Here is a 25,298-nt window from a genome sequence, read left to right on the forward strand (position 1 = left end):
AGTCAAACTCTGTTTGAAAGAACAGCTACTTAAAAGCACAATTGAATTAAATAAGCAGTAAAGAGGAAAGCAAAGAGCTGGTCAAACTTTGGCCACACTAAGGGCCAGTGTATTAGATAAGTAGTGAAAAACTCAAAAACTTACAGCACCTGGTATTCCTAGGCAGTCTCCCATCCAAGTACTAAGTAGGCCCAACTCTGCTTTTAGCAACTGAGATCAGGCTGACATCAGGCGTGAACAGGGTGGGATGGCCGCGGAGAAAGCTACTGCAAAAAGCCTTCCCCTATTTTAAGGTGAGGCACACTAGAAGTGCCATTATACTAGATAAGTAATGGATGAAATGCACAAAAAAATGCTTCAAAATGAGCTACATTAAAGATAAGAGGCATTAGTTAAATGGTTAAAAACAGTCAAACTCTGTTTAAAGAACAGCTACTTTAAAAGCAATTGAATTAAATAAGCAGTAAGGGAAAGCAAAGAGAGCTGGTCAGACTTTGGCCACACTAAGGGCCAGTGTATTAGATAAGTAGTGAAAAAACTCAAAGGCTTACAGCACCTGTGTTTCCCTAGGCAGTCTCCCATCCAAGTACTAACTGGGCCCAACTCTGCTTAAGCTTCTGAGATCAGACAAGATCAGGCGTGAACAGGTGGTATGGCGTGGCTAGCTGCTGCAAAAAATGCTCCATTATTTAAGGTAGAGGCACACTAAGTTGCCATTATGCTAGATAAGTAATGAATGAAATACAAAAATACTTCAAAAATAGGCTACATTAAAGTATAAGAGCATTAGTTAAGTAGTTAAAAACAATTCAAACTCTGTTTAAAGAACAGCTACTTTTTAAAGGCAATTGAATTAAATAAGCAGTAGAGGAAAGCAAAGAGCTGGTCAAACTTTTGGCCACACTAAGGGCCAGTGTATTAGATAAGCAGTGAAAAAGCTCAAAAACTTACAGCACCTGGTATTCCTAGACAGTCTCCCATCTGGCATATTTGAATTTAGCTCAACTCTGCTTAGCTTCTGAGATCGGAGACAAGATCAGGCGTGAACAGTGAGTGGGTATGGCTGTGGTTAAGCGCTGCTGCAAAAAGCCCCTATTTTAAGGTGAGGCACCACTAGGGTACTAATATACTGTATAAGTAAATGAATGAAATACAAAAAAATACTTCAAAATGAGCTATACATTGAGATAGAGAGCATTAGTTAAGTAGTTAAAAACAGTCAAACTCTGTTTAAAGGAACAGCTACTTTAAAGGCAATTGAATTAAATAAGCAGTAAGGGAAAGCAAAGAGCTGAGCCAACTTTGGCTACACTATGGGCCAGTGTATTAGATAGAAGTAGTGAAAAAACTCAAAAACTTTGCTTTACCAATTATTCTAGATGATCTCCTGCCAAATTACTAACACTTAGGCCCCAACTCTGCTTAGCTTCACCAGGATCAGACGAGATCAGGCGTGGGAACGTGTTGACGTGCTGAGCGAAAGCTGCTGCAAAAAGCCCCTATTTTAAGGTGAGGCACACTAAGTGCCATTATAACAGATAAGTAATGAATGAAATACAAAAAATACTTCCAAATGAGCTACATTAAAAGATAAGAGCATTAGTTAAGTAGTTAAAAGCAATTCAAACTCTGTTTAAAGAACAGCTACTTTTAAAAACAAGTCTGAATTAAATAAGCAGTAAGAGAAAGCAAAGAGCTGGTCAAACTTTGGCCACACTAATGGGCCAGTGTATTAGATAAGTAGTGAAAAAAACTCAAAACTTACACAGCACCTGGTATTCTAGGCAGCCTCCATCCAAGTACTACTTCCCAACTCTGCTTAGCTTCTGAGATCAGGCGAGATCAGGCGTGAACAGGGTGGGATGGCCGTGGCGAAAGCTGCTGCAAAAGCCCCTATTTTAAGGTGAGGCACACTAAGTGCCATTATACTAGATAAGTAATGAATGAAATACAAAAAATACTTCAAAATGAGCTACATTAAAGATAAGAGCATTAGTTAAGTAGTTAAAAACAGTCAAACTCTGTTTAAAGAACAGCTACTTTAAAGGCAATTGAATTAAATAAGCAGTAAGGAAAGCAAAGAGCTGGTCAAACTTTGGCCACACTAAGGGCCAGTGTATTAGATAAGTAGTGAAAAAACTCAAAAACTTACAGCACCTGGTATTCCTAGGCAGTCTCCCATCCAAGTACTAACTAGGCCCAACTCTGTAGCTTCTGAGATCAGGCGAGATCAGGCGTGAACAGGGTGGTATGGCCGTGCGAAAGCTGCTGCAAAAAGCCCCTATTTTAAGGTGAGGCACACTAAGTGCCATTATACTAGATAAGTAATGAATGAAATACAAAAAATACTTCAAAATGAGCTACATTAAAGATAAGAGCATTAGTTAAGTAGTTAAAAACAGTCAAACTCTGTTTAAAGAACAGCTACTTTAAAGGCAATTGAATTAAATAAGCAGTAAAGGAAAGCAAAGAGCTGGTCAAACTTTGGCCACACTAAGGGCCAGTGTATTAGATAAGTAGTGAAAAAACTCAAAAACTTACAGCACCTGGTATTCCTAGGCAGTCTCCCATCCAAGTACTAACTAGGCCCAACTCTGTAGCTTCTGAGATCAGGCGAGATCAGGCGTGAACAGGGTGGTATGGCCGTAAGCGAAAGCTGCTGCAAAAGCCCCTATTTTAAGGTGAGGCACACTAAGTGCCATTATACTAGATAAGTAATGAATGAAATACAAAAAAATACTTCAAAATGAGCTACATTAAAGATAAGAGCATTAGTTAAGTAGTTAAAAACAGTCAAACTCTGTTTAAAGAACAGCTACTTTAAAGGCAATTGAATTAAATAAGCAGTAAGGAAAGCAAAGAGCTGGTCAAACTTTGGCCACACTAAGGGCCAGTGTATTAGATAAGTAGTGAAAAAACTCAAAAACTTACAGCACCTGGTATTCCTAGGCAGTCTCCCATCCAAGTACTAACTAGGCCCAACTCTGTAGCTTCTGAGATCAGGCGAGATCAGGCGTGAACAGGGTGGGATGGCCGTAAAAGAAAGCTGCAAAAAGCCCCTATTTTAAGGTGAGGCACACTAAGTGCCATTATACTAGATAAGTAATGAATGAAATACAAAAAATACTTCAAAATGAGCTACATTAAAGATAAGAGCATTAGTTAAGTAGTTAAAAACAGTCAAACTCTGTTTAAAGAACAGCTACTTTAAAGGCAATTGAATTAAATAAGCAGTAAGGAAAGCAAAGAGCTGGTCAAACTTTGGCCACACTAAGGGCCAGTGTATTAGATAAGTAGTGAAAAAACTCAAAAACTTACAGCACCTGGTATTCCTAGGCAGTCTCCCATCCAAGTACTAACTAGGCCCAACTCTGTAGCTTCTGAGATCAGGCGAGATCAGGCGTGAACAGGGTGGGATGGCCGTAAGCGAAAGCTGCTGCAAAAAGCCCTATTTTAAGGTGAGGCACACTACTAAGTGCCATTATACTAGATAAGTAATGAATGAAATACAAAAAAATACTTCAAAATGAGCTACATTAAAGATAAGAGCATTAGTTAAGTAGTTAAAAACAGTCAAACTCTGTTTAAAGAACAGCTACTTTAAAGGCAATTGAATTAAATAAGCAGTAAGGAAAGCAAAGAGCTGGTCAAACTTTGGCCACACACTAAGGCCAGTGTATTAGATAAGTAGTGAAAAAACTCAAAACTTACAGCACCTGGTATTCCTAGGCAGTCTCCCATCCAAGTACTAACTAGGCCCAACTCTGCTTAGCTTCTGAGATCAGGCGAGATCAGGCGTGAACAGGGTGGGATGGCCGTGCGAAAGCTGCTGCAAAAAGCCCCTATTTTAAGGTGAGGCACACTAAGTGCCATTATACTAGATAAGTAATGAATGAAATACAAAAAAATACTTCAAAATGAGCTACATTAAAGATAAGAGCATTAGTTAAGTAGTTAAAAACAGTCAAACTCTGTTTAAAGAACAGCTACTTTAAAGGCAATTGAATTAAATAAGCAGTAAGGGAAAGCAAAGAGCTGGTCAAACTTTGGCCACACTAAGGGCCAGTGTATTAGATAAGTAGTGAAAAAACTCAAAAACTTACAGCACCTGGTATTCCTAGGCAGTCTCACATTCCAAGTACTAACTAGGCCCAACTCTGCTTAGCTTCTGAGATCAGACGAGATCAGGCGTGAACAGGGTGGGATGGCCGTAAGCGAAAGCTGCTGCAAAAAGGCCCCTATTTTAAGGTGAGGCACACTAAGTGCCATTATACTAGATAAGTAATGAATGAAATACAAAAAAATACTTCAAAATGAGCTACATTAAAGATAAGAGCATTAGTTAAGTAGTTAAAAACAGTCAAACTCTGTTTAAAGAACAGCTACTTTAAAGGCAATTGAATTAAATAAGCAGTAAGGGAAAGAAAGCAAAGAGCTGGTCAAACTTTGGCCAGACTAAGGGCCAGTGTATTAGATAAGTAGTGAAAAAACTCAAAAACTTACAGCACCTGGTATTCCTAGGCAGTCTCCCATCCAAGTACTAACTAGGCCCAACTCTGTAGCTTCTGAGATCAGGCGAGATCAGGCGTGAACAGGGTGGTATGGCCGTGGCGAAAGCTGCTGCAAAAGCCCCTATTTTAAGGTGAGGCACACTAAGTGCCATTATACTAGATAAGTAATGAATGAAATACAAAAAAATACTTCAAAATGAGCTACATTAAAGATAAGAGCATTAGTTAAGTAGTTAAAAACAGTCAAACTCTGTTTAAAGAACAGCTACTTTAAAGGCAATTGAATTAAATAAGCAGTAAGGAAAGCAAAGAGCTGGTCAAACTTTGGCCACACTAAGGGCCAGTGTATTAGATAAGTAGTGAAAAAACTCAAAACTTACAGCACCTGGTATTCCTAGGCAGTCTCCCATCCAAGTACTAACTAGGCCCAACTCTGCTTAGCTTCTGAGATCAGGCGAGATCAGGCGTGAACAGGGTGGGTATGGCCGTAAAAGAAAGCTGCTGCAAAAAGCCCCTATTTTAAGGTGAGGCACACTAAGTGCCATTATACTAGATAAGTAATGAATGAAATACAAAAAAATACTTCAAAATGAGCTACATTAAAGATAAGAGCATTAGTTAAGTAGTTAAAAACAGTCAAACTCTGTTTAAAGAACAGCTACTTTAAAGGCAATTGAATTAAATAAGCAGTAAGGGAAAGCAAAGAGCTGGTCAAACTTTGGCCACACTAAGGGCCAGTGTATTAGATAAGTAGTGAAAAAACTCAAAACTTACAGCACCTGGTATTCCTAGGCAGTCTCCCATCCAAGTACTAACTAGGCCCAACTCTGCTTAGCTTCTGAGATCAGGCGAGATCAGGCGTGAACAGGGTGGTATGGCCGTGCGAAAGCTGCTGCAAAAAGCCCCTATTTTAAGGGTGAGGCACACTAAGTGCCATTATACTAGATAAGTAATGAATGAAATACAAAAAAATACTTCAAAATGAGCTACATTAAAGATAAGAGCATTAGTTAAGTAGTTAAAAACAGTCAAACTCTGTTTAAAGAACAGCTACTTTAAAGGCAATTGAATTAAATAAGCAGTAAGGAAAGCAAAGAGCTGGTCAAACTTTGGCCACACTAAGGGCCAGTGTATTAGATAAGTAGTGAAAAAACTCAAAACTTACAGCACCTGGTATTCCTAGGCAGTCTCCCATCCAAGTACTAACTAGGCCCAACTCTGCTTAGCTTCTGAGATCAGGCGAGATCAGGCGTGAACAGGGTGGGATGGCCGTGCGAAAGCTGCTGCAAAAAGCCCCTATTTTAAGGTGAGGCACACTAAGTGCCATTATACTAGATAAGTAATGAATGAAATACAAAAAAATACTTCAAAATGAGCTACATTAAAGATAAGAGCATTAGTTAAGTAGTTAAAAACAGTCAAACTCTGTTTTAAAGAACAGCTACTTTAAAGGCAATTGAATTAAATAAGCAGTAAGGAAAGCAAAGAGCTGGTCAAACTTTGGCCACACTAAGGGCCAGTGTATTAGATAAGTAGTGAAAAAACTCAAAAACTTACAGCACCTGGTATTCCTAGGCAGTCTCCCATCCAAGTACTAACTAGGCCCAACTCTGCTTAGCTTCTGAGATCAGGCGAGATCAGGCGTGAACAGGGTGGGATGGCCGTAAGTGAAAGCTGCTGCAAAAAGCCCCTATTTTAAGGTGAGGCACACTAAGTGCCATTATACTAGATAAGTAATGAATGAAATACAAAAAAATACTTCAAAATGAGCTACATTAAAGATAAGAGCATTAGTTAAGTAGTTAAAAACAGTCAAACTCTGTTTAAGAACAGCTACTTTAAAGGCAATTGAATTAAATAAGCAGTAAGGAAAAGCAAAGAGCTGGTCAAACTTTGGCCACACTAAGGGCCAGTGTATTAGATAAGTAGTGAAAAAACTCAAAACTTACAGCACCTGGTATTCCTAGGCAGTCTCCCATCCAAGTACTAACTAGGCCCAACTCTGCTTAGCTTCTGAGATCAGGCGAGATCAGGCGTGAACAGGGTGGTATGGCCGTGCGAAAGCTGCTGCAAAAAGCCCCTATTTTAAGGTGAGGCACACTAAGTGCCATTATACTAGATAAGTAATGAATGAAATACAAAAAAATACTTCAAAATGAGCTACATTAAAGATAAGAGCATTAGTTAAGTAGTTAAAAACAGTCAAACTCTGTTTAAAAGAACAGCTACTTTAAAGGCAATTGAATTAAATAAGCAGTAAGGGAAAGCAAAGAGCTGGTCAAACTTTGGCCACACTAAGGGCCAGTGTATTAGATAAGTAGTGAAAAAACTCAAAACTTACAGCACCTGGTATTCCTAGGCAGTCTCCCATCCAAGTACTAACTAGGCCCAACTCTGTAGCTTCTGAGATCAGGCGAGATCAGGCGTGAACAGGGTGGTATGGCCGTGTGCGAAAGCTGCTGCAAAAAGCCCCTATTTTTAAGGTGAGGCACACTAAGTGCCATTATACTAGATAAGTAATGAATGAAATACAAAAAAATACTTCAAAATGAGCTACATTAAAGATAAGAGCATTAGTTAAGTAGTTAAAAACAGTCAAACTCTGTTTAAAGAACAGCTACTTTAAAGGCAATTGAATTAAATAAGCAGTAAAGGAAAGCAAAGAGCTGGTCAAACTTTGGCCACACTAAGGGCCAGTGTATTAGATAAGTAGTGAAAAACTCAAAACTTACAGCACCTGGTATTCCTAGGCAGTCTCCCATCCAAGTACTAACTAGGCCCAACTCTGCTTAGCTTCTGAGATCAGGCGAGATCAGGCGTGAACAGGGTGGGATGGCCGTAAGCGAAAGCTGCTGCAAAAAGCCCCTATTTTAAGGTGAGGCACACTAAGTGCCATTATACTAGATAAGTAATGAATGAAATACAAAAAAATACTTCAAAATGAGCTACATTAAAGATAAGAGCATTAGTTAAGTAGTTAAAAACAGTCAAACTCTGTTTAAAGAACAGCTACTTTAAAGGCAATTGAATTAAATAAGCAGTAAGGAAAGCAAAGAGCTGGTCAAACTTTGGCCACACTAAGGGCCAGTGTATTAGATAAGTAGTGAAAAAACTCAAAACTTACAGCACCTGGTATTCCTAGGCAGTCTCCCATCCAAGTACTAACTAGGCCCAACTCTGCTTAGCTTCTGAGATCAGGCGAGATCAGGCGTGAACAGGGTGGGATGGCCGTAGCGAAAGCTGCTGCAAAAGCCCCTATTTTAAGGTGAGGCACACTAAGTGCCATTATACTAGATAAGTAATGAATGAAATACAAAAAATACTTCAAAATGAGCTACATTAAAGATAAGAGCATTAGTTAAGTAGTTAAAAACAGTCAAACTCTGTTTAAAGAACAGCTACTTTAAAGGCAATTGAATTAAATAAGCAGTAAGGGAAAGCAAAGAGCTGGTCAAACTTTGGCCACACTAAGGGCCAGTGTATTAGATAAGTAGTGAAAAAACTCAAAACTTACAGCACCTGGTATTCCTAGGCAGTCTCCCATCCAAGTACTAACTAGGCCCAACTCTGCTTAGCTTCTGAGATCAGGCGAGATCAGGCGTGAACAGGGTGGGATGGCCGTAAGCGAAAGCTGCTGCAAAAGCCCCTATTTTAAGGTGAGGCACACTAAGTGCCATTATACTAGATAAGTAATGAATGAAATACAAAAAAATACTTCAAAATGAGCTACATTAAAGATAAGAGCATTAGTTAAGTAGTTAAAAACAGTCAAACTCTGTTTAAAGAACAGCTACTTTAAAGGCAATTGAATTAAATAAGCAGTAAGGAAAGCAAAGAGCTGGTCAAACTTTGGCCACACTAAGGGCCAGTGTATTAGATAAGTAGTGAAAAAACTCAAAAACTTACAGCACCTGGTATTCCTAGGCAGTCTCCCATCCAAGTACTAACTAGGCCCAACTCTGTAGCTTCTGAGATCAGGCGAGATCAGGCGTGAACAGGGTGTGGTATGGCCGTAAGCGAAGCTGCTGCAAAAAGCCCCTATTTTAAGGTGAGGCACACTAAGTGCCATTATACTAGATAAGTAATGAATGAAATACAAAAAAATACTTCAAAATGAGCTACATTAAAGATAAGAGCATTAGTTAAGTAGTTAAAAACAGTCAAACTCTGTTTAAAGAACAGCTACTTTAAAGGCAATTGAATTAAATAAGCAGTAAGGAAAGCAAAGAGCTGGTCAAACTTTGGCCACACTAAGGGCCAGTGTATTAGATAAGTAGTGAAAAAACTCAAAAACTTACAGCACCTGGTATTCCTAGGCAGTCTCCCATCCAAGTACTAACTAGGCCCAACTCTGCTTAGCTTCTGAGATCAGGCGAGATCAGGCGTGAACAGGGTGGTATGGCCGTGCGAAAGCTGCTGCAAAAAGCCCCTATTTTAAGGTGAGGCACACTAAGTGCCATTATACTAGATAAGTAATGAATGAAATACAAAAAAATACTTCAAAATGAGCTACATTAAAGATAAGAGCATTAGTTAAGTAGTTAAAAACAGTCAAACTCTGTTTAAAGAACAGCTACTTTAAAGGCAATTGAATTAAATAAGCAGTAAAGGAAAGCAAAGAGCTGGTCAAACTTTGGCCACACTAAGGGCCAGTGTATTAGATAAGTAGTGAAAAAACTCAAAAACTTACAGCACCTGGTATTCCTAGGCAGTCTCCCATCCAAGTACTAACTAGGCCCAACTCTGTAGCTTCTGAGATCAGGCGAGATCAGGCGTGAACAGGGTGGGATGGCGTGTGCGAAAGCTGCTGCAAAAAAGCCCTATTTTAAGGTGAGGCACACTAAGTGCCATTATACTAGATAAGTAATGAATGAAATACAAAAAAATACTTCAAAATGAGCTACATTAAAGATAAGAGCATTAGTTAAGTAGTTAAAAACAGTCAAACTCTGTTTAAAGAACAGCTACTTTAAAGGCAATTGAATTAAATAAGCAGTAAGGAAAGCAAAGAGCTGGTCAAACTTTGGCCACACTAAGGGCCAGTGTATTAGATAAGTAGTGAAAAAACTCAAAAACTTACAGCACCTGGTATTCCTAGGCAGTCTCCCATCCAAGTACTAACTAGGCCCAACTCTGCTTAGCTTCTGAGATCAGGCGAGATCAGGCGTGAACAGGGTGGTATGGCCGTAAGCGAAAGCTGCTGCAAAAAGCCCCTATTTTAAGGTGAGGCACACTAAGTGCCATTATACTAGATAAGTAATGAATGAAATACAAAAAATACTTCAAAATGAGCTACATTAAAGATAAGAGCATTAGTTAAGTAGTTAAAAACAGTCAAACTCTGTTTAAAGAACAGCTACTTTAAAGGCAATTGAATTAAATAAGCAGTAAGGAAAGCAAAGAGCTGGTCAAACTTTGGCCACACTAAAGGCCAGTGTATTAGATAAGTAGTGAAAAAACTCAAAAACTTACAGCACCTGGTATTCCTAGGCAGTCTCCCATCCAAGTACTAACTAGGCCCAACTCTGCTTAGCTTCTGAGATCAGGCGAGAGATCAGGCGTGAACAGGGTGGTGGTATGGCGTAGTGAAAGCTGCTGCAAAAAGCCCCTATTTTAAGGTGAGGCACACTAAGTGCCATTATACTAGATAAGTAATGAATGAAATACAAAAAATACTTCAAAATGAGCTACATTAAAGATAAGAGCATTAGTTAAGTAGTTAAAAACAGTCAAACTCTGTTTAAAGAACAGCTACTTTAAAGGCAATTGAATTAAATAAGCAGTAAGGAAAGCAAAGAGCTGGTCAAACTTTGGCCACACTAAGGGCCAGTGTATTAGATAAGTAGTGAAAAAACTCAAAAACTTACAGCACCTGGTATTCCTAGGCAGTCTCCCATCCAAGTACTAACTAGGCCCAACTCTGCTTAGCTTCTGAGATCAGGCGAGATCAGGCGTGAACAGGGTGGTATGGCCGTAAGCGAAAGCTGCTGCAAAAGCCCCTATTTTAAGGTGAGGCACACTAAGTGCCATTATACTAGATAAGTAATGAATGAAATACAAAAAAATACTTCAAAATGAGCTACATTAAAGATAAGAGCATTAGTTAAGTAGTTAAAAACAGTCAAACTCTGTTTAAAGAACAGCTACTTTAAAGGCAATTGAATTAAATAAGCAGTAAAGGAAAGCAAAGAGCTGGTCAAACTTTGGCCACACTAAGGGCCAGTGTATTAGATAAGTAGTGAAAAAACTCAAACTTACAGCACCTGGTATTCCTAGGCAGTCTCCCATCCAAGTACTAACTAGGCCCAACTCTGCTTAGCTTCTGAGATCAGGCGAGATCAGGCGTGAACAGGGTGGTATGGCCGTGCGAAAGCTGCTGCAAAAAGCCCCTATTTTAAGGTGAGGCACACTAAGTGCCATTATACTAGATAAGTAATGAATGAAATACAAAAAAATACTTCAAAATGAGCTACATTAAAGATAAGAGCATTAGTTAAGTAGTTAAAAACAGTCAAACTCTGTTTAAAGAACAGCTACTTTAAAGGCAATTGAATTAAATAAGCAGTAAGGAAAGCAAAGAGCTGGTCAAACTTTGGCCACACACTAAGGCCAGTGTATTAGATAAGTAGTGAAAAAACTCAAAACTTACAGCACCTGGTATTCCTAGGCAGTCTCCCATCCAAGTACTAACTAGGCCCACTCTCTGTAGCTTCTGAGATCAGGCGAGATCAGGCGTGAACAGGGTGTGGTATGGCCGTAAGCGAAAGCTGCTGCAAAAAGCCCCTATTTTAAGGTGAGGCACACTAAGTGCCATTATACTAGATAAGTAATGAATGAAATACAAAAAAATACTTCAAAATGAGCTACATTAAAGATAAGAGCATTAGTTAAGTAGTTAAAAACAGTCAAACTCTGTTTAAAGAACAGCTACTTTAAAGGCAATTGAATTAAATAAGCAGTAAGGGAAAGCAAAGAGCTGGTCAAACTTTGGCCACACTAAGGGCCAGTGTATTAGATAAGTAGTGAAAAAACTCAAAAACTTACAGCACCTGGTATTCCTAGGCAGTCTCCCATCCAAGTACTAACTAGGCCCAACTCTGCTGTAGCTTCTGAGATCAGGCGAGATCAGGCGTGAACAGGGTGGGATGGCCGTGTGAAAGCTGCTGCAAAAGCCCCTATTTTTAAGGTGAGGCACACTAAGTGCCATTATACTAGATAAGTAATGAATGAAATACAAAAAAATACTTCAAAATGAGCTACATTAAAGATAAGAGCATTAGTTAAGTAGTTAAAAACAGTCAAACTCTGTTTAAAGAACAGCTACTTTAAAGGCAATTGAATTAAATAAGCAGTAAGGGAAAGCAAAGAGCTGGTCAAACTTTGGCCACACTAAGGGCCAGTGTATTAGATAAGTAGTGAAAAAACTCAAAAACTTACAGCACCTGGTATTCCTAGGCAGTCTCCCATCCAAGTACTAACTAGGCCCAACTCTGTAGCTTCTGAGATCAGGCGAGATCAGGCGTGAACAGGGTGGTATGGCCGTAAGAAAGCTGCTGCAAAAAGCCCCTATTTTAAGGTGAGGCACACTAAGTGCCATTATACTAGATAAGTAATGAATGAAATACAAAAAATACTTCAAAATGAGCTACATTAAAGATAAGAGCATTAGTTAAGTAGTTAAAAACAGTCAAACTCTGTTTAAAGAACAGCTACTTTAAAGGCAATTGAATTAAATAAGCAGTAAGGGAAAGCAAAGAGCTGGTCAAACTTTGGCCACACTAAGGGCCAGTGTATTAGATAAGTAGTGAAAAAACTCAAAACTTACAGCACCTGGTATTCCTAGGCAGTCTCCCATCCAAGTACTAACTAGGCCCAACTCTGTAGCTTCTGAGATCAGGCGAGATCAGGCGTGAACAGGGTGGGTATGGCCGTGCGAAAGCTGCTGCAAAAGCCCCTATTTTAAGGTGAGGCACACTAAGTGCCATTATACTAGATAAGTAATGAATGAAATACAAAAAATACTTCAAAATGAGCTACATTAAAGATAAGAGCATTAGTTAAGTAGTTAAAAACAGTCAAACTCTGTTTAAAGAACAGCTACTTTAAAGGCAATTGAATTAAATAAGCAGTAAGGGAAAGCAAAGAGCTGGTCAAACTTTGGCCACACTAAGGGCCAGTGTATTAGATAAGTAGTGAAAAAACTCAAAACTTACAGCACCTGGTATTCCTAGGCAGTCTCCCATCCAAGTACTAACTAGGCCCAACTCTGCTTAGCTTCTGAGATCAGGCGAGATCAGGCGTGAACAGGGTGGGATGGCCGTGGCGAAAGCTGCTGCAAAAGCCCCTATTTTAAGGTGAGGCACACTAAGTGCCATTATACTAGATAAGTAATGAATGAAATACAAAAAATACTTCAAAATGAGCTACATTAAAGATAAGAGCATTAGTTAAGTAGTTAAAAACAGTCAAACTCTGTTTAAAGAACAGCTACTTTAAAGGCAATTGAATTAAATAAGCAGTAAGGGAAAGCAAAGAGCTGGTCAAACTTTGGCCACACTAAGGGCCAGTGTATTAGATAAGTAGTGAAAAAACTCAAAAACTTACAGCACCTGGTATTCCTAGGCAGTCTCCCATCCAAGTACTAACTAGGCCCAACTCTGCTTAGCTTCTGAGATCAGGCGAGATCAGGCGTGAACAGGGTGGGATGGCCGTAAGCGAAAGCTGCTGCAAAAAGCCCCTATTTTAAGGTGAGCACACACTAAGTGCCATTATACTAGATAAGTAATGAATGAAATACAAAAAAATACTTCAAAATGAGCTACATTAAAGATAAGAGCATTAGTTAAGTAGTTAAAAACAGTCAAACTCTGTTTAAAGAACAGCTACTTTAAAGGCAATTGAATTAAATAAGCAGTAAAGGAAAGCAAAGAGCTGGTCAAACTTTGGCCACACTAAGGGCCAGTGTATTAGATAAGTAGTGAAAAAACTCAAAAACTTACAGCACCTGGTATTCCTAGGCAGTCTCCCATCCAAGTACTAACTAGGCCCAACTCTGTAGCTTCTGAGATCAGGCGAGATCAGGCGTGAACAGGGTGGGATGGCCGTAAAGAAAGCTGCTGCAAAAGCCCCTATTTTAAGGTGAGGCACACTAAGTGCCATTATACTAGATAAGTAATGAATGAAATACAAAAAAATACTTCAAAATGAGCTACATTAAAGATAAGAGCATTAGTTAAGTAGTTAAAAACAGTCAAACTCTGTTTAAAGAACAGCTACTTTAAAGGCAATTGAATTAAATAAGCAGTAAAGGAAAGCAAAGAGCTGGTCAAACTTTGGCCACACTAAGGGCCAGTGTATTAGATAAGTAGTGAAAAACTCAAAACTTACAGCACCTGGTATTCCTAGGCAGTCTCCCATCCAAGTACTAACTAGGCCCAACTCTGCTTAGCTTCTGAGATCAGGCGAGATCAGGCGTGAACAGGGTGGTATGGCCGTGCGAAAGCTGCTGCAAAAGCCCCCCTTTTAAGGTGAGGCACACTAAGTGCCATTATACTAGATAAGTAATGAATGAAATACAAAAAAATACTTCAAAATGAGCTACATTAAAGATAAGAGCATTAGTTAAGTAGTTAAAAACAGTCAAACTCTGTTTAAAGAACAGCTACTTTAAAGGCAATTGAATTAAATAAGCAGTAAGGAAAGCAAAGAGCTGGTCAAACTTTGGCCACACTAAGGGCCAGTGTATTAGATAAGTAGTGAAAAAACTCAAAAACTTACAGCACCTGGTATTCCTAGGCAGTCTCCCATCCAAGTACTAACTAGGCCCAACTCTGTAGCTTCTGAGATCAGGCGAGATCAGGCGTGAACAGGGTGGGATGGCCGTGCAGCTGCTGCAAAAGCCCCTATTTTAAGGTGAGGCACACTAAGTGCCATTATACTAGATAAGTAATGAATGAAATACAAAAAAATACTTCAAAATGAGCTACATTAAAGATAAGAGCATTAGTTAAGTAGTTAAAAACAGTCAAACTCTGTTTAAAGAACAGCTACTTTAAAGGCAATTGAATTAAATAAGCAGTAAAGGAAAGCAAAGAGCTGGTCAAACTTTGGCCACACTAAGGCCAGTGTATTAGATAAGTAGTGAAAAAACTCAAAACTTACAGCACCTGGTATTCCTAGGCAGTCTCCCATCCAAGTACTAACTAGGCCCAACTCTGTAGCTTCTGAGATCAGGCGAGATCAGGCGTGAACAGGGTGGGATGGCCGTAAGCGAAAGCTGCTGCAAAAAGCCCCCTATTTTAAGGTGAGGCACACTAAGTGCCATTATACTAGATAAGTAATGAATGAAATACAAAAAAATACTTCAAAATGAGCTACATTAAAGATAAGAGCATTAGTTAAGTAGTTAAAAACAGTCAAACTCTGTTTAAAGAACAGCTACTTTAAAGGCAATTGAATTAAATAAGCAGTAAGGAAAGCAAAGAGCTGGTCAAACTTTGGCCACACTAAGGGCCAGTGTATTAGATAAGTAGTGAAAAAACTCAAAAACTTACAGCACCTGGTATTCCTAGGCAGTCTCCCATCCAAGTACTAACTAGGCCCAACTCTGCTTAGCTTCTGAGATCAGACGAGATCAGGCGTGAACAGGGTGGGATGGCCGTAAGCGAAAGCTGCTGCAAAAAGCCCCCTATTTTAAGGTGAGGCACACTAAGTGCCATTATACTAGATAAGTAATGAATGAAATACAAAAAATACTTCAAAATGAGCTACATTAAAGATAAGAGCATTAGTTAAGTAGTTAAAAACAGTCAAACTCTGTTTAAAGAACAGCTACTTTAAAGGCAATTGAATTAAATAAGCAGTAAGGAAAGCAAAGAGCTGGTCAAACTTTGGCCACACTAAGGGCCAGTGTATTAGATAAGTAGTGAAAAAACTCAAAAACTTACAGCACCTGGTATTCCTAGGCAGTCTCCCATCCAAGTACTAACTAGGCCCAACTCTGCTTAGCTTCTGAGATCAGGCGAGATCAGGCGTGAACAGGGTGGGATGGCCGTGAAAGCTGCTGCAAAAGCCCCTATTTTAAGGTGAGGCACACTAAGTGCCATTATACTAGATAAGTAATGAATGAAATACAAAAAATACTTCAAAATGAGCTACATTAAAGATAAGAGCATTAGTTAAGTAGTTAAAAACAGTCAAACTCTGTTTAAAGAACAGCTACTTTAAAGGCAATTGAATTAAATAAGCAGTAAGGAAAGCAAAGAGCTGGTCAAACTTTGGCCACACTAAGGGCCAGTGTATTAGATAAGTAGTGAAAAAACTCAAAACTTACAGCACCTGGTATTCCTAGGCAGTCTCCCATCCAAGTACTAACTAGGCCCAACTCTGTAGCTTCTGAGATCAGGCGAGATCAGGCGTGAACAGGGTGGGATGGCCGTGCGAAAGCTGCTGCAAAAAGCCCCTATTTTAAGGTGAGGCACACTAAGTGCCATTATACTAGATAAGTAATGAATGAAATACAAAAAAATACTTCAAAATGAGCTACATTAAAGATAAGAGCATTAGTTAAGTAGTTAAAAACAGTCAAACTCTGTTTAAAGAACAGCTACTTTAAAGGCAATTGAATTAAATAAGCAGTAAGGGAAAGCAAAGAGCTGGTCAAACTTTGGCCACACTAAGGGCCAGTGTATTAGATAAGTAGTGAAAAAACTCAAAACTTACAGCACCTGGTATTCCTAGGCAGTCTCCCATCCAAGTACTAACTAGGCCCAACTCTGCTTAGCTTCTGAGATCAGGCGAGATCAGGCGTGAACAGGGTGGGATGGCCGTGCGAAAGCTGCTGCAAAAAGCCCCTATTTTAAGGTGAGGCACACTAAGTGCCATTATACTAGATAAGTAATGAATGAAATACAAAAAAATACTTCAAAATGAGCTACATTAAAGATAAGAGCATTAGTTAAGTAGTTAAAAACAGTCAAACTCTGTTTAAAGAACAGCTACTTTAAAGGCAATTGAATTAAATAAGCAGTAAAGGAAAGCAAAGAGCTGGTCAAACTTTGGCCACACTAAGGGCCAGTGTATTAGATAAGTAGTGAAAAAACTCAAAAACTTACAGCACCTGGTATTCCTAGGCAGTCTCCCATCCAAGTACTAACTAGGCCCAACTCTGTAGCTTCTGAGATCAGGCGAGATCAGGCGTGAACAGGGTGGGATGGCCGTAAGAAAGCTGCTGCAAAAAGCCCCTATTTTAAGGTGAGGCACACTAAGTGCCATTATACTAGATAAGTAATGAATGAAATACAAAAAATACTTCAAAATGAGCTACATTAAAGTAAGAGCATTAGTTAAGTAGTTAAAAACAGTCAAACTCTGTTTAAAGAACAGCTACTTTAAAGGCAATTGAATTAAATAAGCAGTAAAGGAAAGCAAAGAGCTGGTCAAACTTTGGCCACACTAAGGGCCAGTGTATTAGATAAGTAGTGAAAAAACTCAAAACTTACAGCACCTGGTATTCCTAGGCAGTCTCCCATCCAAGTACTAACTAGGCCCAACTCTGCTTAGCTTCTGAGATCAGGCGAGATCAGGCGTGAACAGGGTGGGATGGCCGTAAGCGAAAGCTGCTGCAAAAGCCCCTATTTTAAGGTGAGGCACACTAAGTGCCATTATACTAGATAAGTAATGAATGAAATACAAAAAATACTTCAAAATGAGCTACATTAAAGATAAGAGCATTAGTTAAGTAGTTAAAAACAGTCAAACTCTGTTTAAGAAGAACAGCTACTTTAAAGGCAATTGAATTAAATAAGCAGTAAAGGAAAGCAAAGAGCTGGTCAAACTTTGGCCACACTAAAGGGCCAGTGTATTAGATAAGTAGTGAAAAAACTCAAAAACTTACAGCACCTGGTATTCCTAGGCAGTCTCCCATCCAAGTACTAACTAGGCCCAACTCTGTAGCTTCTGAGATCAGGCGAGATCAGGCGTGAACAGGGTGTGGTATGGCCGTGCGAAAGCTGCTGCAAAAAGCCCCTATTTTAAGGTGAGGCACACTAAGTGCCATTATACTAGATAAGTAATGAATGAAATACAAAAAAATACTTCAAAATGAGCTACATTAAAGATAAGAGCATTAGTTAAGTAGTTAAAAACAGTCAAACTCTGTTTAAAGAACAGCTACTTTAAAGGCAATTGAATTAAATAAGCAGTAAGGGAAAGCAAAGAGCTGGTCAAACTTTGGCCACACTAAGGGCCAGTGTATTAGATAAGTAGTGAAAAAACTCAAAACTTACAGCACCTGGTATTCCTAGGCAGTCTCCCATCCAAGTACTAACTAGGCCCAACTCTGCTTAGCTTCTGAGATCAGGCGAGATCAGGCGTGAACAGGGTGGTATGGCCGTAAGAAAGCTGCTGCAAAAGCCCCTATTTTAAGGTGAGGCACACTAAGTGCCATTATACTAGATAAGTAATGAATGAAATACAAAAAAATACTTCAAAATGAGCTACATTAAAGATAAGAGCATTAGTTAAGTAGTTAAAAACAGTCAAACTCTGTTTAAAGAACAGCTACTTTAAAGGCAATTGAATTAAATAAGCAGTAAAGGAAAGCAAAGAGCTGGTCAAACTTTGGCCACACTAAGGGCCAGTGTATTAGATAAGTAGTGAAAAAACTCAAAAACTTACAGCACCTGGTATTCCTAGGCAGTCTCCCATCCAAGTACTAACTAGGCCCAACTCTGCTTAGCTTCTGAGATCAGGCGAGATCAGGCGTGAACAGGTGTGGTATGGCCGTAGCGAAAGCTGCAAAAGCCCCTATTTTTAAGGTGAGGCACACTAAGTGCCATTATACTAGATAAGTAATGAATGAAATACAAAAAATACTTCAAAATGAGCTACATTAAAGATAAGAGCATTAGTTAAGTAGTTAAAAACAGTCAAACTCTGTTTAAAGAACAGCTACTTTAAAGGCAATTGAATTAAATAAGCAGTAAGGAAAGCAAGAGCTGGTCAAACTTTGGCCACACTAAGGGCCAGTGTATTAGATAAGTAGTGAAAAAACTCAAAAACTTACAGCACCTGGTATTCCTAGGCAGTCTCCCATCCAAGTACTAACTAGGCCCAACTCTGTAGCTTCTGAGATCAGGCGAGATCAGGCGTGAACAGGGTGGGTATGGCCGTAAGCGAAAGCTGCTGCAAAAAGCCCCTATTTTAAGGTGAGGCACACTAAGTGCCATTATACTAGATAAGTAATGAATGAAATACAAAAAAATACTTCAAAATGAGCTACATTAAAGATAAGAGCATTAGTTAAGTAGTTAAAAACAGTCAAACTCTGTTTAAAGAACAGCTACTTTAAAGGCAATTGAATTAAATAAGCAGTAAGGGAAAGCAAAGAGCTGGTCAAACTTTGGCCACACTAAGGGCCAGTGTATTAGATAAGTAGTGAAAAAACTCAAAACTTACAGCACCTGGTATTCCTAGGCAGTCTCCCATCCAAGTACTAACTAGGCCCAACTCTGCTTAGCTTCTGAGATCAGGCGAGATCAGGCGTGAACAGGGTGGTATGGCCGTGAAAGCTGCTGCAAAAGCCCCTATTTTAAGGTGAGGCACACTAAGTGCCATTATACTAGATAAGTAATGAATGAAATACAAAAAAATACTTCAAAATGAGCTACATTAAAGATAAGAGCATTAGTTAAGTAGTTAAAAACAGTCAAACTCTGTTTAAAGAACAGCTACTTTAAAGGCAATTGAATTAAATAAGCAGTAAGGAAAGCAAAGAGCTGGTCAAACTTTGGCCACACTAAGGGCCAGTGTATTAGATAAGTAGTGAAAAAACTCAAAACTTACAGCACCTGGTATTCCTAGGCAGTCTCCCATCCAAGTACTAACTAGGCCCAACTCTGCTTAGCTTCTGAGATCAGGCGAGATCAGGCGTGAACAGGGTGGTATGGCCGTAAGCGAAAGCTGCTGCAAAAAGCCCCTATTTTTAAGGTGAGGCACACTAAGTGCCATTATACTAGATAAGTAATGAATGAAATACAAAAAATACTTCAAAATGAGCTACATTAAAGATAAGAGCATTAGTTAAGTAGTTAAAAACAGTCAAACTCTGTTTAAAGAACAGCTACTTTAAAGGCAATTGAATTAAATAAGCAGTAAGGAAAGCAAAGAGCTGGTCAAACTTTGGCCACACTAAGGGCCAGTGTATTAGATAAGTAGTGAAAAAACTCAAAAACTTACAGCACCTGGTATTCCTAGGCAGTCTCCCATCCAAGTACTAACTAGGCCCAACTCTGCTTAGCTTCTGAGATCAGACGAGATCAGGCGTGAACAGGGTGGGATGGCCGTAAGCGAAAGCTGCTGCAAAAAGCCCCCTATTTTAAGGTGAGGCACACTAAGTGCCATTATACTAGATAAGTAATGAATGAAATACAAAAAAATACTTCAAAATGAGCTACATTAAAGATAAGAGCATTAGTTAAGTAGTTAAAAACAGTCAAACTCTGTTTAAAGAACAGCTACTTTAAAGGCAATTGAATTAAATAAGCAGTAAAGGAAAGCAAAGAGCTGGTCAAACTTTGGCCACACTAAGGGCCAGTGTATTAGATAAGTAGTGAAAAAACTCAAAAACTTACAGCACCTGGTATTCCTAGGCAGTCTCCCATCCAAGTACTAACTAGGCCCAACTCTGTAGCTTCTGAGATCAGGCGAGATCAGGCGTGAACAGGGTGGTATGGCCGTAGCGAAAGCTGCTGCAAAAAGCCCCTATTTTAAGGTGAGGCACACTAAGTGCCATTATACTAGATAAGTAATGAATGAAATACAAAAAATACTTCAAAATGAGCTACATTAAAGATAAGAGCATTAGTTAAGTAGTTAAAAACAGTCAAACTCTGTTTAAAGAACAGCTACTTTAAAGGCAATTGAATTAAATAAGCAGTAAGGAAAGCAAAGAGCTGGTCAAACTTTGGCCACACTAAGAGGCCAGTGTATTAGATAAGTAGTGAAAAAACTCAAAAACTTACAGCACCTGGTATTCCTAGGCAGTCTCCCATCCAAGTACTAACTAGGCCCAACTCTGCTTAGCTTCTGAGATCAGGCGAGATCAGGCGTGAACAGGGTGGGATGGCCGTAAGAAAGCTGCTGCAAAAGCCCCTATTTTAAGGTGAGGCACACTAAGTGCCATTATACTAGATAAGTAATGAATGAAATACAAAAAATACTTCAAAATGAGCTACATTAAAGATAAGAGCATTAGTTAAGTAGTTAAAAACAGTCAAACTCTGTTTAAAGAACAGCTACTTTAAAGGCAATTGAATTAAATAAGCAGTAAGGAAAGCAAAGAGCTGGTCAAACTTTGGCCACACTAAGGGCCAGTGTATTAGATAAGTAGTGAAAAAACTCAAAACTTACAGCACCTGGTATTCCTAGGCAGTCTCCCATCCAAGTACTAACTAGGCCCAACTCTGCTTAGCTTCTGAGATCAGGCGAGATCAGGCGTGAACAGGGTGGTATGGCCGTGCGAAAGCTGCTGCAAAAAGCCCCTATTTTAAGGTGAGGCACACTAAGTGCCATTATACTAGATAAGTAATGAATGAAATACAAAAAATACTTCAAAATGAGCTACATTAAAGATAAGAGCATTAGTTAAGTAGTTAAAAACAGTCAAACTCTGTTTAAAGAACAGCTACTTTAAAGGCAATTGAATTAAATAAGCAGTAAGGGAAAGCAAAGAGCTGGTCAAACTTTGGCCACACTAAGGGCCAGTGTATTAGATAAGTAGTGAAAAAACTCAAAACTTACAGCACCTGGTATTCCTAGGCAGTCTCCCATCCAAGTACTAACTAGGCCCAACTCTGTAGCTTCTGAGATCAGGCGAGATCAGGCGTGAACAGGGTGGGATGGCCGTGCGAAAGCTGCTGCAAAAAGCCCCTATTTTAAGGTGAGGCACACTAAGTGCCATTATACTAGATAAGTAATGAATGAAATACAAAAAATACTTCAAAATGAGCTACATTAAAGATAAGAGCATTAGTTAAGTAGTTAAAAACAGTCAAACTCTGTTTAAAGAACAGCTACTTTAAAGGCAATTGAATTAAATAAGCAGTAAGGAAAGCAAAGAGCTGGTCAAACTTTGGCCACACTAAGGGCCAGTGTATTAGATAAGTAGTGAAAAAACTCAAAAACTTACAGCACCTGGTATTCCTAGGCAGTCTCCCATCCAAGTACTAACTAGGCCCAACTCTGCTTAGCTTCTGAGATCAGGCGAGATCAGGCGTGAACAGGGTGGGATGGCGTGGCAGAAAGCTGCTGCAAAAAGCCCCTATTTTAAGGTGAGGCACACTAAGTGCCATTATACTAGATAAGTAATGAATGAAATACAAAAAATACTTCAAAATGAGCTACATTAAAGATAAGAGCATTAGTTAAGTAGTTAAAAACAGTCAAACTCTGTTTAAAGAACAGCTACTTTAAAGGCAATTGAATTAAATAAGCAGTAAAGGAAAGCAAAGAGCTGGTCAAACTTTGGCCACACTAAGGGCCAGTGTATTAGATAAGTAGTGAAAAAACTCAAAAACTTACAGCACCTGGTATTCCTAGGCAGTCTCCCATCCAAGTACTAACTAGGCCCAACTCTGTAGCTTCTGAGATCAGGCGAGATCAGGCGTGAACAGGGTGGGATGGCCGTGCGAAAGCTGCTGCAAAAAGCCCCTATTTTAAGGTGAGGCACACTAAGTGCCATTATACTAGATAAGTAATGAATGAAATACAAAAAATACTTCAAAATGAGCTACATTAAAGATAAGAGCATTAGTTAAGTAGTTAAAAACAGTCAAACTCTGTTTAAAGAACAGCTACTTTAAAAGGCAATTGAATTAAATAAGCAGTAAGGAAAGCAGAGCTGGTCAAACTTTGGCCACACTAAGGGCCAGTGTATTAGATAAGTAGTGAAAAAACTCAAAACTTACAGCACCTGGTATTCCTAGGCAGTCTCCCATCCAAGTACTAACTAGGCCCAACTCTGTAGCTTCTGAGATCAGGCGAGATCAGGCGTGAACAGGGTGGTATGGCCGTGAAAGCTGCTGCAAAAAGCCCCTATTTTAAGGTGAGGCACACTAAGTGCCATTATACTAGATAAGTAATGAATGAAATACAAAAAATACTTCAAAATGAGCTACATTAAAGATAAGAGCATTAGTTAAGTAGTTAAAAACAGTCAAACTCTGTTTAAAGAACAGCTACTTTAAAGGCAATTGAATTAAATAAGCAGTAAGGAAAGCAAAGAGCTGGTCAAACTTTGGCCACACTAAGGGCCAGTGTATTAGATAAGTAGTGAAAAAACTCAAAACTTACAGCACCTGGTATTCCTAGGCAGTCTCCCATCCAAGTACTAACTAGGCCCAACTCTGTAGCTTCTGAGATCAGGCGAGATCAGGCGTGAACAGGGTGGTATGGCCGTAAGCGAAAGCTGCTGCAAAAAGCCCCTATTTTAAGGTGAGGCACACTAAGTGCCATTATACTAGATAAGTAATGAATGAAATACAAAAAAATACTTCAAAATGAGCTACATTAAAGATAAGAGCATTAGTTAAGTAGTTAAAAACAGTCAAACTCTGTTTAAAGAACAGCTACTTTAAAGGCAATTGAATTAAATAAGCAGTAAGGAAAGCAAAGAGCTGGTCAAACTTTGGCCACACTAAGGGCCAGTGTATTAGATAAGTAGTGAAAAAACTCAAAAACTTACAGCACCTGGTATTCCTAGGCAGTCTCCCATCCAAGTACTAACTAGGCCCAACTCTGCTTAGCTTCTGAGATCAGGCGAGATCAGGCGTGAACAGGGTGGGATGGCCGTAAGCGAAAGCTGCTGCAAAAGCCCCTATTTTTAAGGTGAGGCACACTAAGTGCCATTATACTAGATAAGTAATGAATGAAATACAAAAAAATACTTCAAAATGAGCTACATTAAAGATAAGAGCATTAGTTAAGTAGTTAAAAACAGTCAAACTCTGTTTAAAGAACAGCTACTTTAAAGGCAATTGAATTAAATAAGCAGTAAGGAAAGCAAAGAGCTGGTCAAACTTTGGCCACACTAAGGGCCAGTGTATTAGATAAGTAGTGAAAAAACTCAAAAACTTACAGCACCTGGTATTCCTAGGCAGTCTCCCATCCAAGTACTAACTAGGCCCAACTCTGTAGCTTCTGAGATCAGGCGAGATCAGGCGTGAACAGGGTGGGATGGCCGTAAGCGAAAGCTGCTGCAAAAGCCCCTATTTTAAGGTGAGGCACACTAAGTGCCATTATACTAGATAAGTAATGAATGAAATACAAAAAAATACTTCAAAATGAGCTACATTAAAGATAAGAGCATTAGTTAAGTAGTTAAAAACAGTCAAACTCTGTTTAAAGAACAGCTACTTTAAAGGCAATTGAATTAAATAAGCAGTAAGGAAAGCAAAGAGCTGGTCAAACTTTGGCCACACTAAGGGCCAGTGTATTAGATAAGTAGTGAAAAAACTCAAAACTTACAGCACCTGGTATTCCTAGGCAGTCTCCCATCCAAGTACTAACTAGGCCCAACTCTGTAGCTTCTGAGATCAGGCGAGATCAGGCGTGAACAGAGGTGGTATGGCCGTGGCGAAAGCTGCTGCAAAAAGCCCTATTTTAAGGTGAGGCACACTAAGTGCCATTATACTAGATAAGTAATGAATGAAATACAAAAAATACTTCAAAATGAGCTACATTAAAGATAAGAGCATTAGTTAAGTAGTTAAAAACAGTCAAACTCTGTTTAAAGAACAGCTACTTTAAAGGCAATTGAATTAAATAAGCAGTAAGGAAAGCAAAGAGCTGGTCAAACTTTGGCCACACTAAGAGACCAGTGTATTAGATAAGTAGTGAAAAAACTCAAAAACTTACAGCACCTGGTATTTCCTAGGCAGTCTCCCATCCAAGTACTAACTAGGCCCAACTCTGCTTAGCTTCTGAGATCAGGCGAGATCAGGCGTGAACAGGGTGGGATGGCCGTGCGAAAGCTGCTGCAAAAGCCCCTATTTTAAGGTGAGGCACACTAAGTGCCATTATACTAGATAAGTAATGAATGAAATACAAAAAAATACTTCAAAATGAGCTACATTAAAGATAAGAGCATTAGTTAAGTAGTTAAAAACAGTCAAACTCTGTTTAAAGAACAGCTACTTTAAAGGCAATTGAATTAAATAAGCAGTAAGGAAAGCAAAGAGCTGGTCAAACTTTGGCCACACTAAGGGCCAGTGTATTAGATAAGTAGTGAAAAAACTCAAAAACTTACAGCACCTGGTATTCCTAGGCAGTCTCCCATCAAGTACTAACTAGGCCCAACTCTGTAGCTTCTGAGATCAGGCGAGATCAGGCGTGAACAGGGTGGGATGGCCGTGGCAGCTGCTGCAAAAAGCCCCTATTTTAAGGTGAGGCACACTAAGTGCCATTATACTAGATAAGTAATGAATGAAATACAAAAAATACTTCAAAATGAGCTACATTAAAGATAAGAGCATTAGTTAAGTAGTTAAAAACAGTCAAACTCTGTTTAAAGAACAGCTACTTTAAAGGCAATTGAATTAAATAAGCAGTAAGGAAAGCAAAGAGCTGGTCAAACTTTGGCCACACTAAGGGCCAGTGTATTAGATAAGTAGTGAAAAAACTCAAAAACTTACAGCACCTGGTATTCCTAGGCAGTCTCCCATCCAGAGTACTAACTAGGCCCAACTCTGCTTAAGCTTCTGAGATCAGGCGAGATCAGCGTGAACAGGG

At 39.2% G+C, this 25,298-nt stretch overlaps 46 pseudogenes; all 46 read right to left on the reverse strand.

The window, feature by feature from the left end:
* Positions 1 to 2,145: 2,145 nt before the first annotated feature.
* On the reverse strand, positions 2,146 to 2,262 carry LOC122338305 (annotated as a pseudogene).
* A 272-nt stretch (positions 2,263 to 2,534) lies between these two features.
* On the reverse strand, positions 2,535 to 2,651 carry LOC122338276 (annotated as a pseudogene).
* Positions 2,652 to 2,924: 273 nt separating this feature from the next.
* LOC122338298 lies at positions 2,925 to 3,041 on the reverse strand (annotated as a pseudogene).
* A 270-nt stretch (positions 3,042 to 3,311) lies between these two features.
* LOC122338287 lies at positions 3,312 to 3,428 on the reverse strand (annotated as a pseudogene).
* A 276-nt stretch (positions 3,429 to 3,704) lies between these two features.
* Positions 3,705 to 3,823, reverse strand: LOC122338281 (annotated as a pseudogene).
* A 273-nt stretch (positions 3,824 to 4,096) lies between these two features.
* LOC122338280 lies at positions 4,097 to 4,216 on the reverse strand (annotated as a pseudogene).
* Positions 4,217 to 4,884: 668 nt separating this feature from the next.
* On the reverse strand, positions 4,885 to 5,004 carry LOC122338267 (annotated as a pseudogene).
* Positions 5,005 to 5,278: 274 nt separating this feature from the next.
* LOC122338269 lies at positions 5,279 to 5,397 on the reverse strand (annotated as a pseudogene).
* A 272-nt stretch (positions 5,398 to 5,669) lies between these two features.
* On the reverse strand, positions 5,670 to 5,788 carry LOC122338282 (annotated as a pseudogene).
* A 273-nt stretch (positions 5,789 to 6,061) lies between these two features.
* On the reverse strand, positions 6,062 to 6,180 carry LOC122338258 (annotated as a pseudogene).
* Positions 6,181 to 6,453: 273 nt separating this feature from the next.
* On the reverse strand, positions 6,454 to 6,572 carry LOC122338270 (annotated as a pseudogene).
* Positions 6,573 to 6,845: 273 nt separating this feature from the next.
* On the reverse strand, positions 6,846 to 6,962 carry LOC122338303 (annotated as a pseudogene).
* A 274-nt stretch (positions 6,963 to 7,236) lies between these two features.
* Positions 7,237 to 7,355, reverse strand: LOC122338259 (annotated as a pseudogene).
* A 273-nt stretch (positions 7,356 to 7,628) lies between these two features.
* Positions 7,629 to 7,747, reverse strand: LOC122338286 (annotated as a pseudogene).
* Positions 7,748 to 8,018: 271 nt separating this feature from the next.
* LOC122338260 lies at positions 8,019 to 8,137 on the reverse strand (annotated as a pseudogene).
* A 273-nt stretch (positions 8,138 to 8,410) lies between these two features.
* LOC122338301 lies at positions 8,411 to 8,529 on the reverse strand (annotated as a pseudogene).
* Positions 8,530 to 8,802: 273 nt separating this feature from the next.
* Positions 8,803 to 8,921, reverse strand: LOC122338271 (annotated as a pseudogene).
* Positions 8,922 to 9,584: 663 nt separating this feature from the next.
* LOC122338277 lies at positions 9,585 to 9,703 on the reverse strand (annotated as a pseudogene).
* A 668-nt stretch (positions 9,704 to 10,371) lies between these two features.
* On the reverse strand, positions 10,372 to 10,490 carry LOC122338289 (annotated as a pseudogene).
* A 272-nt stretch (positions 10,491 to 10,762) lies between these two features.
* On the reverse strand, positions 10,763 to 10,881 carry LOC122338272 (annotated as a pseudogene).
* A 667-nt stretch (positions 10,882 to 11,548) lies between these two features.
* Positions 11,549 to 11,668, reverse strand: LOC122338255 (annotated as a pseudogene).
* A 273-nt stretch (positions 11,669 to 11,941) lies between these two features.
* LOC122338285 lies at positions 11,942 to 12,058 on the reverse strand (annotated as a pseudogene).
* Positions 12,059 to 12,717: 659 nt separating this feature from the next.
* Positions 12,718 to 12,836, reverse strand: LOC122338295 (annotated as a pseudogene).
* A 272-nt stretch (positions 12,837 to 13,108) lies between these two features.
* LOC122338261 lies at positions 13,109 to 13,227 on the reverse strand (annotated as a pseudogene).
* Positions 13,228 to 13,503: 276 nt separating this feature from the next.
* On the reverse strand, positions 13,504 to 13,620 carry LOC122338302 (annotated as a pseudogene).
* Positions 13,621 to 13,891: 271 nt separating this feature from the next.
* On the reverse strand, positions 13,892 to 14,010 carry LOC122338273 (annotated as a pseudogene).
* A 655-nt stretch (positions 14,011 to 14,665) lies between these two features.
* Positions 14,666 to 14,782, reverse strand: LOC122338288 (annotated as a pseudogene).
* Positions 14,783 to 15,057: 275 nt separating this feature from the next.
* Positions 15,058 to 15,176, reverse strand: LOC122338253 (annotated as a pseudogene).
* Positions 15,177 to 15,450: 274 nt separating this feature from the next.
* LOC122338275 lies at positions 15,451 to 15,569 on the reverse strand (annotated as a pseudogene).
* Positions 15,570 to 16,225: 656 nt separating this feature from the next.
* Positions 16,226 to 16,344, reverse strand: LOC122338284 (annotated as a pseudogene).
* Positions 16,345 to 16,617: 273 nt separating this feature from the next.
* On the reverse strand, positions 16,618 to 16,734 carry LOC122338292 (annotated as a pseudogene).
* A 270-nt stretch (positions 16,735 to 17,004) lies between these two features.
* On the reverse strand, positions 17,005 to 17,123 carry LOC122338262 (annotated as a pseudogene).
* A 667-nt stretch (positions 17,124 to 17,790) lies between these two features.
* On the reverse strand, positions 17,791 to 17,909 carry LOC122338256 (annotated as a pseudogene).
* Positions 17,910 to 18,181: 272 nt separating this feature from the next.
* Positions 18,182 to 18,301, reverse strand: LOC122338291 (annotated as a pseudogene).
* Positions 18,302 to 18,569: 268 nt separating this feature from the next.
* LOC122338296 lies at positions 18,570 to 18,687 on the reverse strand (annotated as a pseudogene).
* A 274-nt stretch (positions 18,688 to 18,961) lies between these two features.
* Positions 18,962 to 19,080, reverse strand: LOC122338265 (annotated as a pseudogene).
* Positions 19,081 to 19,348: 268 nt separating this feature from the next.
* On the reverse strand, positions 19,349 to 19,467 carry LOC122338300 (annotated as a pseudogene).
* Positions 19,468 to 19,741: 274 nt separating this feature from the next.
* LOC122338266 lies at positions 19,742 to 19,860 on the reverse strand (annotated as a pseudogene).
* A 276-nt stretch (positions 19,861 to 20,136) lies between these two features.
* On the reverse strand, positions 20,137 to 20,253 carry LOC122338254 (annotated as a pseudogene).
* Positions 20,254 to 20,526: 273 nt separating this feature from the next.
* LOC122338264 lies at positions 20,527 to 20,645 on the reverse strand (annotated as a pseudogene).
* A 269-nt stretch (positions 20,646 to 20,914) lies between these two features.
* LOC122338274 lies at positions 20,915 to 21,033 on the reverse strand (annotated as a pseudogene).
* A 1,437-nt stretch (positions 21,034 to 22,470) lies between these two features.
* On the reverse strand, positions 22,471 to 22,587 carry LOC122338299 (annotated as a pseudogene).
* Positions 22,588 to 22,855: 268 nt separating this feature from the next.
* On the reverse strand, positions 22,856 to 22,972 carry LOC122338278 (annotated as a pseudogene).
* A 274-nt stretch (positions 22,973 to 23,246) lies between these two features.
* Positions 23,247 to 23,365, reverse strand: LOC122338263 (annotated as a pseudogene).
* A 274-nt stretch (positions 23,366 to 23,639) lies between these two features.
* On the reverse strand, positions 23,640 to 23,756 carry LOC122338290 (annotated as a pseudogene).
* A 662-nt stretch (positions 23,757 to 24,418) lies between these two features.
* Positions 24,419 to 24,538, reverse strand: LOC122338293 (annotated as a pseudogene).
* Positions 24,539 to 25,298: the final 760 nt, after the last annotated feature.

The sequence above is a fragment of the Puntigrus tetrazona genome, unplaced genomic scaffold (genome assembly GCF_018831695.1).
Source record: "Puntigrus tetrazona isolate hp1 unplaced genomic scaffold, ASM1883169v1 S000000982, whole genome shotgun sequence".
Classification (NCBI taxonomy): Eukaryota; Metazoa; Chordata; class Actinopteri; order Cypriniformes; family Cyprinidae; genus Puntigrus; species Puntigrus tetrazona.